The sequence below is a fragment of the Motacilla alba genome, chromosome Z (assembly GCF_015832195.1).
Source record: "Motacilla alba alba isolate MOTALB_02 chromosome Z, Motacilla_alba_V1.0_pri, whole genome shotgun sequence".
NCBI lineage: Eukaryota > Metazoa > Chordata > Aves > Passeriformes > Motacillidae > Motacilla > Motacilla alba.
In genome coordinates, this window is record NC_052046.1 from 52,488,889 (window position 1) to 52,501,395 (window position 12,507).

Below are 12,507 nucleotides of genomic sequence, written 5' to 3' on the forward strand. Positions count from 1 at the left end.
ACTCTGTCTCTATCTATTACTAATTATGCTAACTTGCTATCAGCTTAATATTAGGTACAAAGAGGAACAATTGCACATTATTATTCAATATAATTAAAATAAACCTACATTAAAATAGTTTCTGGATTGCAAGGGCAAACATCACAAATGGCAAATAACTATTCACTTAAGAATAATTGCACAGCCCTGATTTGGTACCTTGTGTAGGTGCACTGTGATAGAGTTAATATAAACTGATACTACATCTCTTCTCCAGAGCTTCCTGTTTCACTTCATAAATGGACAATATGGTAGCAAGATTTGTACCTTAATGCCATTTATCATAAGTGGTATCACAATACTTGTATAATCTATTGCTGTTAGCAACAGGCTAAGACAAAAAATTTCAGGATCCTGATTTCTGTGACCTTTCTTGTGTGCTGAACAACCTTGTGAAACTTACTTTATTCTATAGTGCTCTTATTTACTCACCTCTCATGTAAAAGGGTAGTATATTTAATTTATATTATTAAGTACTTTAAAATCCTCATACTAAAGGAGCCACAGAAGTGATTTATTACTCTTTTATGATGTAACAGCTGAAAGTCAAAAAGTATAAGCTGTACTCACATGATAGATGCTGATGTATGACTCTGGCAAAGTGGCAAAAGCTACTATACTATGGATTGGAGAAGCACAACAGGATTTCACTATCTCTCAATTGAACCAGACCAACAAAGTTGGTGGATCAGTGTGTGGGTTAATGCAGTACTTCGTGGCTACCCAAATAATCCAAATGTCCATCAGTCACAGGAGACAATAGGAGAGCTAGTTAAATTCCAGTAAGTGGGGCTGAGAGCTGTGTGTGACAAACTAAAAACTCTTCCAGAAATGATAGCACATTTGCAACCCTAAGAGCTAGACTGAACAAAGTCCAGATCATTAGTTTTTTAGCATATTCATTTTAGCAAAGCTCCTTAGTTTAAATTAAAATTACATCTTCTTAGACTGTGGAGGGCAGAAGAACGGGATAGAGAGTCTTACTAAGATAATTCTGCTGTGTCATTCAAGTCAATGGACAAAAAACCAAAATGAAGCAGTCAGCGTAGAGCACATTCCTGCTGTATTTAAAAACAAAACAAAACAAAAAAACAACAAATAACGGTGCCATTCAATAGGGCAGATGAGATCCTGGATTCACCCTTGAACTCCTGCTGAAGAGCAACACTGCTGAAAGTGACTGGAGTGTCCTGGTCAACAGCAAGTCGAATGTGGCAGCCAGGAGGGCCAACCCTGTCCTGAGGTCCATCAGGGACAGCATTGCCATCTGGGCAAGGGAGGGGATTGTCCTGCTCTGCTCTGAGCTGGGGCAGCCTCACCTCGAGTGCTCTGTTAGGACAATGCAGTATAAGAACGACAAGCTGATAGCAACCAAAGGAGGATCACAAGGATGGTGAAGGGTCTGGAGGGGAACCTGTGTGAGGAGCAGCTGATGTCACTTGGTCTGTTCAGCCTGGCGAATACTGAGGTGAGACCTCATTGTGGTTTTCACCATCTTCATGAGGGAAGAGGAGCGGCAGGCACTGATCTGTTCTCTGTGGTGACGAGTAACAGGACCTGAGGGAATGGCCTGAAGCTGTGTCAGGGGAGGTTTAGGCTGGATATCAGGAAAAGATTCTTCCCCCAGAGGGTGTTTGGGCACTGGAACAGACCTGGGAAGAGGTTATAGCACCAGCCTGACAGAGTTCAAGAATGCTTTTGGTCAGTGCTCTCAGGCACATGGTATGATTCCAGGAGTGTCCTACTCAGGTCCAGGACTTGGACTTGATAATCCTGGTGGGTCCATTCCAACTAAGCTTATTCTCTGATTCTGTGATAAAAGAGCAGGGATTTTGTGCCACTCTTCTCCATCACTAGCAGCAGAGATGCTCCTTCATGTTACCACACAACAGCTCCTTCTCCATATGGATACCCCTTTACTGAAATAGAAAATATTCTCATTTTTTACCTCTCCCACTTTACCTTGGTTAAGGATATGGACTACTCTAAACATGGCTTTTCCTTAGCTCTGGGGTAAGGGCAGGCAAAGTACATCAAACTTCTTTCCTTTTTGCTCTTGCTATCACCTTTTCTTTCCCTCTAATCAGATATGCCTCCCAGTTTGCTATACCAAATCATGGCACATGATACTAGCAGGGCAGGCAGGTGAGCTGGCTGCTGTTCAGAATACAGCTCTTTTTCCTGATAGCATGTCTGCTTTCATTATGTGGTGCTGCAGCTGGTGGTAAATAGGAAATAAATTCTAAGCCTGTGTAAGATAGACTTGAGACTTCTCTATAGAAAAGACAAGATACCTGAGAAGTTTTGTAGCTTGCTCTGCTATTTTTTGACAGTATAGTAAATATCTTCAAATATTCTCATCATCCTTCCCTGGCACTTGCCTAGCTACCATCAGTATTATTTTTTGCCTGACTGGGGTGGAGCAAGGCAGGGGAGAAAGTAGGGCAAGGTAGAAGAGCTGTGTGAGAGAAGGGAAAGCGATACCCAACACCCATAAAAAATTTGTTTTTAAATCCCTGGCTATCACAGATAGTGGCTGCTGCTAGCATTTAAGATAAGATTAGTTGGTGTTGTGCTATCAGCACCTCCATATTTTCCCTACAGGGACTCCTTCTGACAGGCTGAAGCTGGAGGCATGTCTGAGGATTAACACGAGCTAATGATTATACACTAAAGCTTTGGAACTGTCGGACTAATAGGATTAAGCAATACCAGATGCAGGTCCCCGTTCAGGTTAAAAATGCACTTTTTACATTACAAAGTCAGACAGATCCCTTTGAACATGCAATGAATATGGATGTTTTCAATTATCACAGTCTTCCAGGGCTATACGATATGGTAAATTAATCCCTTTAGAACATCGGAAACAGGACAAAATAGCCTTCTTGAAGCTGAAATCCCTCGTTTTAGATTTTCTTTCATGGGGATAAGCAGTGGTGCACCACACATAATTAATCTTATTACAAACAGAGAGAAAAGAGAAATATATTTTAAAAAAAAGAGATGGCCAAAAAATTGTTTAAATATTTGAGAAACTAAGGGGTGGGGGAGGTGGGAAAACTTCAAAATCAACATCTCTTAATTAATTTCCACAACAGGGAAAAATGTGACGATATTGTTCAGCAAATTAGACTATTTTCCTGTCCTTCAGGCAGCAGTAAAACAAAATAAATAATAATATTAAATAATGTCTTTCAGGAAACATATAATAAAAATATGGTTTTTAGGAGAACAAAAGGTCTTAGAACACATTCAGATCTGTTTTGAAGAATTCAAACCTGGTATGTTTGGATGGTAAGGTGTCTGAAGTGGCATGAATATGGTCCTTCAAATTTCTCTATGACATTGTAGTTTCTATAAGGGAGGGAGGAAAAAGAGAAAAACCAGCTTTAAGGAAAAGCAGAATTATATCATATTTAGGCTGACTGAGGTCTCAGACTCTTTAAATTTGAATCTTGGGAGAAAACATGGAAGCAAAATGATTTGGCATTAAAAAACAGTTGCAGGGAACCTTTGAAATTCTTGGTGGTTTGGTTTGTTTCAGTGGCTTTTTTTTCTAACCATGCCTAGGCTTGAATTAGCACTAGATCTTCTATCTTATTTGAAAGAATTAAAAAAAAATCTGCATGAGAAAGACAGAAAAAATTAAAACTTTTGTAAAATCCAAGTTTTGAAATAGAATTTGAAATTTGGCTGTTTAAATTTTTATCATCTTAATGCTTGCATGGGGCTTGTCCAACTGATGATCAGCAACATGCAGAATACTTCAAGGCAGAATTTAGACTTCATTTGCAGGTTAATACAATTTAACATACAGAATCATTGGTTCTCATGTCAGAAATCAGTCAATCATTCTGACTTTCTTTAAAGTTAGAAGTGATGCCAAAGCTCTTTCTCTTTTGCCATATCATATGAGTGATGAAATGGGTTGGAAATCAGTACTCTAGAACATGGCTAGAAACGTAACATTGCATCACCATGATTCATGGTGCCTTTTGGAAACTAAAGAAGTAAGGAAGTTGGAACAGATTGCTTCTGGAAGAAAATATCAGATATGTGAAAACTAAAAGCGTGTCCAGACACAAGCTGGAATTTACAAAGACAATAAATGCTTTAAATTCAAAGAACGTACTATGTAAATTCACTTCCAAATTTTAATGAGCTGTATTTCTTGCAAGAAAAACCACTAACAAGAGACCAAAAACCAACCAGTTAATTATTATTCCACTTCATTTTCATTTCACTTGGTAGTTTACAAAAACAGATAACTCAATGCATACAGCTAATCATAAGAAAACATTACTTTAAAAGCCTCAAACGGAAAGTGATGATGAGAAAAAGGAAGATTTCTTCCACATTTAGCTGACACTGCAGCATACTGCTTAACAGTTTGAGAACTTAAAATGTCAGAACATATTTGCTAAGCGATAGAACCTACCTGAGGACGACAATTTGATGGTCTGTTTTTTTTAAAAGTTCCCTTTGCCTGTAGTCAAAACCAGACCATTTCTCCATATGTACCCAGGAAAATGTCCATATTAAAAAAAAAAAAGTATTAATAAAACCACCATTTTTATTTTCAAATACTTCACAGACTGTTACTGATTTTTCTTGTTCTAACCTAAGCATTATCTTCATCATCACCATCATTACCATCATCACTAGGATGAGATGAGAGGAAGAAACTTTTTAAGTACAAAAAACCATCAGAACATGAGCCTCAGCATATTAATCATCATAACTAACTGTATGAAACAATTCCCATGTTTCTCTCTCTATAATGATATATTATTATGTAAATACAGGATGACATGATGACAAGAACTTCTTCAGGAGTTTTGGAAATATTCCCCATATCCCAGGCATTTTCACCATTTGAAACAGCTAAAAACAAAATTTATGTTCTCCATTCTGCAATTAGAACTTCAGAAAAACTGTAAGGGCACAGACTGTAGCTGTCCACTGCCATTAACAAGAGAAAAGTGTATTGTAGGCAGACCCTTTCATTAAAAGTTTCTCCATCTCTCTGTGCGTGCAGAGGTTAGTGCTCTTCTGCAGCACTTATTGGCAATGAAATGGCAGTTTGGAATATGGATTTGAAACACTCTTGTCTTACTGAAAGACAGCAGTTCAGTGGAAGGTTCTGGTCTTCTTCATCAGCTTCCTAAATGCATTTGGGGTCAGCTTTAGTGTCAGTTATGATTCATTTTGTAAAGCTTTATCAGTTTACACTTGGAACAACAAAACCGTGCAGCTGATCACAGTGACACACTAAGCTTAGTGCCACCTTTCAGTCAGGTCTTTGTAAAAGAGGTGAACAAATTAAAAGTTTTGCCCTATCCTCTTCTTTTCTCACTTTGAAGTTCTTTTGGTCACTATAAGAAATTGTTTCTGCTCTTTGTTTGCACTGCAGTTCTGGGACATTCTTCAATGCCATTTGTGGGGCCTTAATCTTTTAACAGGAAATTTGCCTCTAAGGACATAACTAAGGACAGAGATATATTTCATCTTCTTAACTGTTCAATGAAAGTTGAGGCTTCTTTTTTTCCTTTAGTTTTTGTCTTTATTTCTTTTATGAAAGCACATGTGTGAAGAAGAAGAAGTAATAAAGCAGAACAACAGCACTAAAAGGTATACAGTTTGTGGGAGAGATGAAACAAAGCTTACAGCTACATTAGACAAAAATATAATCTGCAAAAAAATCTCCAAAAAAAGTCCTGTTGATAAAATGGGTTCATCACATAAGTGACTACCTTCAGGAAAATACTACTGTGCCTGAAAATCAAGGTAATGTAATCATCTTTAATGTAATTACTTATTGCTTGTATATACCTCATTTCAGTCTCTCAGCCTCTTCTGATGTTTTCCCATGTTTAAATTTCATCTCTGTTTAACCAAAGCATTTGTCTTATGATTTTTTTCCCTGTATCTGTAAAAAAGTTCACAGCTGCTAAAAATTTTTGGGTCTATTTTGGGGAAGTTTATGATTAATCAATTAATAATTGTATCAGCTGCAAAAAATATCCACAATAAGGAAATTGCACATTTAAAAGGAAATTATTAGACAGGCTTAATATTTTCCTCACATAGGTGACATCACCATAATTCCACAGAAAATGTAGGAAAGAATGGAAAAAATATTTCTGTGTAAAAAGTACTAACAGGGAAGGTATCGTCTTAATTTTGAACAAGCAATTTATTTTATAGGTAGACAAATTATGTAGATACAGCAAGCTCTCAGAGCAATTAGATTTAGTGTGCAAATCTATTTAGTGCATGATATTCTGAAAAAAAAAAACAACCCTATTTCTTTATCAATCCTAATAGTATATGTGCAGTTCAGCTGGGAAACTTACTGCTCCTCTTTTTTACAGTCATCGTGTATCCGTTGTACCTCAGCTTTAGTTTTGTTTATTTTGTCTTTTCATTAAAGTATTTTGTAAGTAAATTGTTTTCAAATTATGAGGAGAAAAAACCACTGGAAACACTGTTTCTGAGACAGAAACAAGTTGTAAATCAAAATCAGATAAGAAGACAAATTTGAACTCCCAACTCTAGACATGCAGCACTTCTTTTCCTTTGGGCTTAATGGGCTACCAACCCTCCACAATGACTGAACATATAAAGGTACTTTTTGCCCCACCAGAGGGAGCCCATAATACTCCATGAATGAAAAAGGACCACAATGAAAAATACATAGAAAAAAAATTGTATAGGTACAGTACATAAATATATACTTGTGTATATTTACACATTTGTTATGTATTGCATAGCTTACCTGAGATTCTTATGCTGAAGTCAGACCATCAGGAATGTGAGTTTGACAGGAAGTGCATTTCCATGAAACAACACCAGGGACAGATGTGAACAGCTAATCTTTAGAATCACATAACAATAGAATATTCTGAGTTGGAAGGGATGCACAAGAGTCACAGAAGCTCAACGGCTGGACCTGCACACAACCACTCCAAGAAGCACACCATGTGCCTTCATCTTTAGAGGAAGACTAGAGAGCAGTGTTATGTTGAACAGAACAAAGACCAATTTGACTTCTATTTAACAGCAATTTAGACTATGAAAAAAATATTGTATGTATTAGAACTCACTGAAAGAAAAGAGGAGCTGACTTTGACTTTGACCTTTCCATAAAGGTTTTAGGGTCTCACCTAAATTCCAGATTAGTTTGTTTTCTGAAAAGGTGCTACATTAATCATGTATCTGTCACTCACTTTTTCTTTCACAGACTGTCAATCTATTACAACAGAGCAGGAAAAACTAGAACTGAGACTTGTATGTGCATGGGCAGTATCTAGTGGAGATGTGTCCTCCTTGCAGGCAAGGTGAAGCAAGAGTTTCAGTTATTTCTTACCACTCCTGTAATGTGGCAACTAAAAGTGTGAGTCAGGGGCACAACAAAGAAATGCTGATTGTGACAAAGTAATAAATACTGACTGAGAAATCTTACTCTCCTCAGTTGCTCCTAGCAATGTCACTGTCAAAACCTATCCTAACTCCAAAATTATTTTCTTGTTGTTCTGTGTCTCAGTATTTTCCTTATCAATGTTTTCATGCAGAAAAGGCCAAGCAGAATTTACTCATATAAACTGGGACTAGTTTCAGATTTCTAGTTTTAGACATGTAGAGTAAAAACTCTGCAATTAGTTTGACTTAACTATTTTCAAGTTCAACAGTAGGGGATATTTATATTTATATTTATATTTATATTTATATTTATATTTATATTTATATTTATATTTATTTTTATTTTTATTTTTATTTTTATTTTTATTTTTATTTTTATTTTTATTTTTATTTTTATTTTTTTATTTTTATTTTTATTTTTATTTTTATTTAATAAGAAAGTGACATTAAAATGTTCTAGACCTTTGGTGATTTCTCAAACAGAAATTCCAAGAGTTTTAAATGCCCAGCAATTTTTTATGAACAGACCATCAGCACTTTGTAAAACGGACACTACTGAATTTTCTTAATAAGGTCAATTAAAGATTGTATTGAGTTAAAGTTCTAATCACTGTGAAACAGAGTTTTCTGCTTTTCAAATATTTTGGTGTTACTATCAAATAAACACTCAGAAGATGTATTCTACAACATTTCATCAGGAAATTTAAATAATACTTCTTATTCAAAAATTATTCCCATTAGCACAAATATTTGGTTTGTTATGCTAGCAAATTTCAGGCTTCTCATAATGCCGGCACCACTTCTAGACTGCATTAGATAGTGTGCACCATTAGCTAGTCATCAAGCCTAGTATTATGCAAAGATGAAGCAGGCGTGTCTTTCAACTTGTAAAACCTTCAAATCCAAACCCACTTACAAAGTCTCCCTGTAGTTGTACTCAACTCTAGCCTGTTTATCATTAAATTGCTCATTTAATTTAGTAAAACTTTGGTTAAAAAGCATTGTGTATCCCCTTAAATAATTGCCCAGAGTTTACTGTTTCTTAATAAACATCTCTGGCCTTTTGTGTTTTAAAAGGATGTCAAGATCTGTTGTACCCGAAAAAGATTAATGTTTTAAAAGGCGTAAATAATGACAAAAGTTTAGGTAGCAGAAAATAACCAGATACATCTTTGGTCCCTGTCAGACTGGTGACTCAGGCACCAAAATTAAGAATGGAAACTTGACGTCTTGAGGATAGAGGGCAAAAACTGTCTTAAGTGCTGCAGTGCTGAGCATCACAAAATTTCCTGTAAAGTGGATGGCTCCCAGGCTGGATCTAATCGAATTGACTCACACCTAGACATTCCAGTTTGGTAGTTTAAAATAGGTTTGATGATAGCCAGCACACTGACCTTATTACAGGGATCTTTGCTTATCGTGGCAATAGGACATGCCTGGAGAGTGCTCATACAGAGACCTGATAGGAGTCATGCAGAGAAATAACTATTTCTCAGTAATGATTTGATTTAGGTTGTTCAGTCTGTCAACAGAGAAGCAGCTCTGGATATCTAGAAAATGTATTTTTTCTACACATTTTTCTAGGTATCTGGGTTATTTTTACAGAGGAAGGAAGTTCTTGAAATAAAATCTGTGCATCTGGAAGAGCACATGAAAGACCATAATTTGCCCATGAGCATCAAGTTCTGTTGAAGCACAAGCTTAAATATTTACATTTATGTTGTTGGGTTTTTCTTTCTTTGAGACAGGAGGGAGTTTGACATACAGACTAAAGAAAGACTAATTAGAGTTTTAGAAACTAGCTTAACAATGCAAGTTCTTGCCTCAGACGGACTCCTGGGAAGTTTTACCTAGACCAAAAAACCATTTTACAATACAGTTTTTTTTCTGAGAAAGTTTTATATACTACTTATTCTCCTTTTCTGAAATTTAACTAATTCTTTGTGCATATGTTTAGAATCATTATCCCAAAGAGATTGACTCCCTTTTTAGGGCTGCATTATGATCAATTCTTGGAACGTGCGAGGGAAGTACTCACTTAACACCAATATTTATGCCCAGGGAATATTCTTTGAAATTCTGCTTACCTTCAGCTACCAGCAAAAGCCTGGTCCACAACAGGACCAGACTGATTTTCTAAAGGCCCTGGATAGGGAGCAGGACAAAGATTCCCTGCCCTTGAATAAGACCCTTAATCTGGAGGGAGGTCTGAAAGGATCAAGGTAGCATGTAAGTATGAACCATTTTATAAACTATAGTAAGTATTGCAGCCCATTTCTGGCAGTATTGTGCAAGTGGAATAGTGATCTTGGCAAACTGGTTTTTTTCATCTGAAGAGCCTTTTTTCTTGACAATGTCACTTGTTATCAAAGCAAGAGAAACTGCGCCATAATTCTTTTGTTTAGTTGGGGTTGTTTGCATGCAGAGAGAAAAAAAATCACAATTGCTCTATTGCCAGAATAAGATGCCAAGATGCGACCCTGTGGATATTTCACGTCTTCTCATAAAGCTTCACAGTTTCATCTTCGCTCAGGTCCTGAGCAATCCACAGAGTGCTTTGTGGATTTAGAACTTGTAAATGTTTTATATGTTGCAGAGACATATGCTTGCTGTAGGTATTGGGGCACAACACTAAGTAGTAGTTTTGCAAAAACTCCAGGCAGCCTCATAACCAGCTCTTTAGATCACCGCAGCTGAAACCATAATTTGGGAACAAAAGGCAAAATGCGTCTTGAAGGCTGTTACATTATTCTATTACATTATTCTATCCCTGGACAGTGAGTCTTTTTCTAGTCTTGAAGACTATTTTTTTTTTTTTTTTTTTTTTTTTAGCAGCAGGAATAGGCAGAGACAATTCAAGCACTCCTTGAGCCCTTGCAAAAGTGGCAAAGGATGTCTGGTTCATATATTATGTTTGCAATTCCAGAAAATGCCTGGCAAGCCTTTCTGTAAGAGCTGTTAAAAAGCCAAGCTTTTGGACCACATAAGGGATGAATGATACTCAAAAAAATATTTGACTTCTTAAATGCTATTAAAATAGTAATAAAGATTCAACTTTCAGTATAGAAGAGGACCACCATAATAGTCCACCACAGAGATTTTTCCTAGGACCTGTCTTCCTAAATGATTAGGAAATAAAAATTTGGAAATTGAATTTATTATGATGTACAGCAGTTGATGGGAAGAAATGTAAAATTACTAAGATTTGCGTAACAATTTCATAATAGCAAGTGACAGGGGAAACCAGGATAAATTAAGTGGTGCTAAATAAAAAATAAAGAACAAAGAGAAAATGTGTGATCTAAATTAAAATTTACTAGAAACAAGATGACTTTCACAGCTAACATGGACAGCTCTATCAGAAATAAAAAATAAAGCCAGAATGCAAACAACTGTTATCCAAAAAATAGCCATTAAAACAAATATATATAAAAGGCTATAACAACAGTTTAAATCGTGATACCCCATCCTAAAAATATGAAACAGAAATCTAATACACAGGAAGGACAAGAGGGGTGGTCAGGAATATTGAACAGTTTCTGTAAAAAGAGTAAGAAAAGAGTTTTTTCACACTCAGGAAAAGATGGCCAAGAATTTGAGAGCTATCTATGAAGTCATTTATATCTTGAAGAAAATGGATAGGCATGGCTGTTCACTATTTCAGGTAGAGACAGCCTAGAAGGAGCCAAATAAAATTAGCAACAAGTGAAATTAAAATACGAAGAACAATTAAAAAAAATCATTAAATTTTGTCATACATTGAAACCATAATATTAATAGAAGAGGAGTAGGGAAAAAACAATTATGAGAAACAGCCCTGAAAACAAGATCACTGAAGAAGAAGGAATAAGAAGTGTTGAAGATGTGGGAGCAGAGATTCCAGTGTAGCCTGTGGGAATGACAGTGGTGGAGAATATATTTCCCTTCAGCCCATCAAGGATCTAATGGCAGAGCAGGGAATAAAGTGAGGAGGAAGGAGTGGCAGACGTGAACTCTTATGAACTGACTGCAACACTCCATTACCTATCCTATATTTTACTGCAAGGGCTCTGGAGTCAAATAAGGAATAAACTGAGTGATTTTGAGACTGGAAATAAAGGCAAGAAAGGTGTTTCAGGTTTTGCCTTTGTTTCATACTATCTATCTCTATTTAAATTTGTAACAAATTAAAATACTTTTCCCCAAGTTGAGGCTGTTTTATCCATGACAGTAACTGATAAGTAATCTGCCTGTCTTAATCCTACTTGGAGTTTTTTCTTCTCCTCCTCCCCCTGGTTGAGGAGGGATAGAGAGTGAGAGAGTGGCTGGATTGGTGCCCTGTGGCTGGCCAAAGTCAACCAACCAAGAGGATCTATCAAGGTCTACTAAAAACCACAGACTACATGCAATATTCAGCTGGAAAAATGTCCACAGATTGCAGATTTCCAGCAAGTGGAAAGGTTGGAAGAATGAATCTTCTAAAGATTCAGAGTGATCTGTGTTTCTCTGGTTCCTTTCCTATACCTGTAAGCAGTAAGTTTTTGCCCCACAAGTAAGGAAAGGATAAATGGGCTAACTGAACCTCAGGTGTGACTCAGGGAGAAAGTTATTAGGCAAAGACCTTATACCTTGGCCTCACATCAGAAATGCAAATTTTATCATGCTATTTTATTAAATGCAAACAGTCATATGTCTCTGTCAGAATTGCTGGAGTTTGAGGGAGGTTCAAAAACTTAAGCAAATAGTACAATAGATGACTGCAGGCAATATGTTTGGAAGTGACTGTCTGGGACGGACACTAAGCGATCGAAGGTGCAAGTCACACAACAAGTTGATGAAGGACTATGTTATGTCCTCCTATGAGTCTTTCTGATGGGAGAAATACCCTGACTCAGGGCTGGGTTTTTAAAGTATTTCCCATTACATACTCATTTTTCTGCACACCATTGACTGATAAGACAGCATGATATTGCCACAGACAGCTTGTCCACAGGCATAATGCGGCTCTGAGGTTCCAGTGAGGACAGCCAGGGGATTGTCAAGCAAATCATCAAGGTGGAGAACATA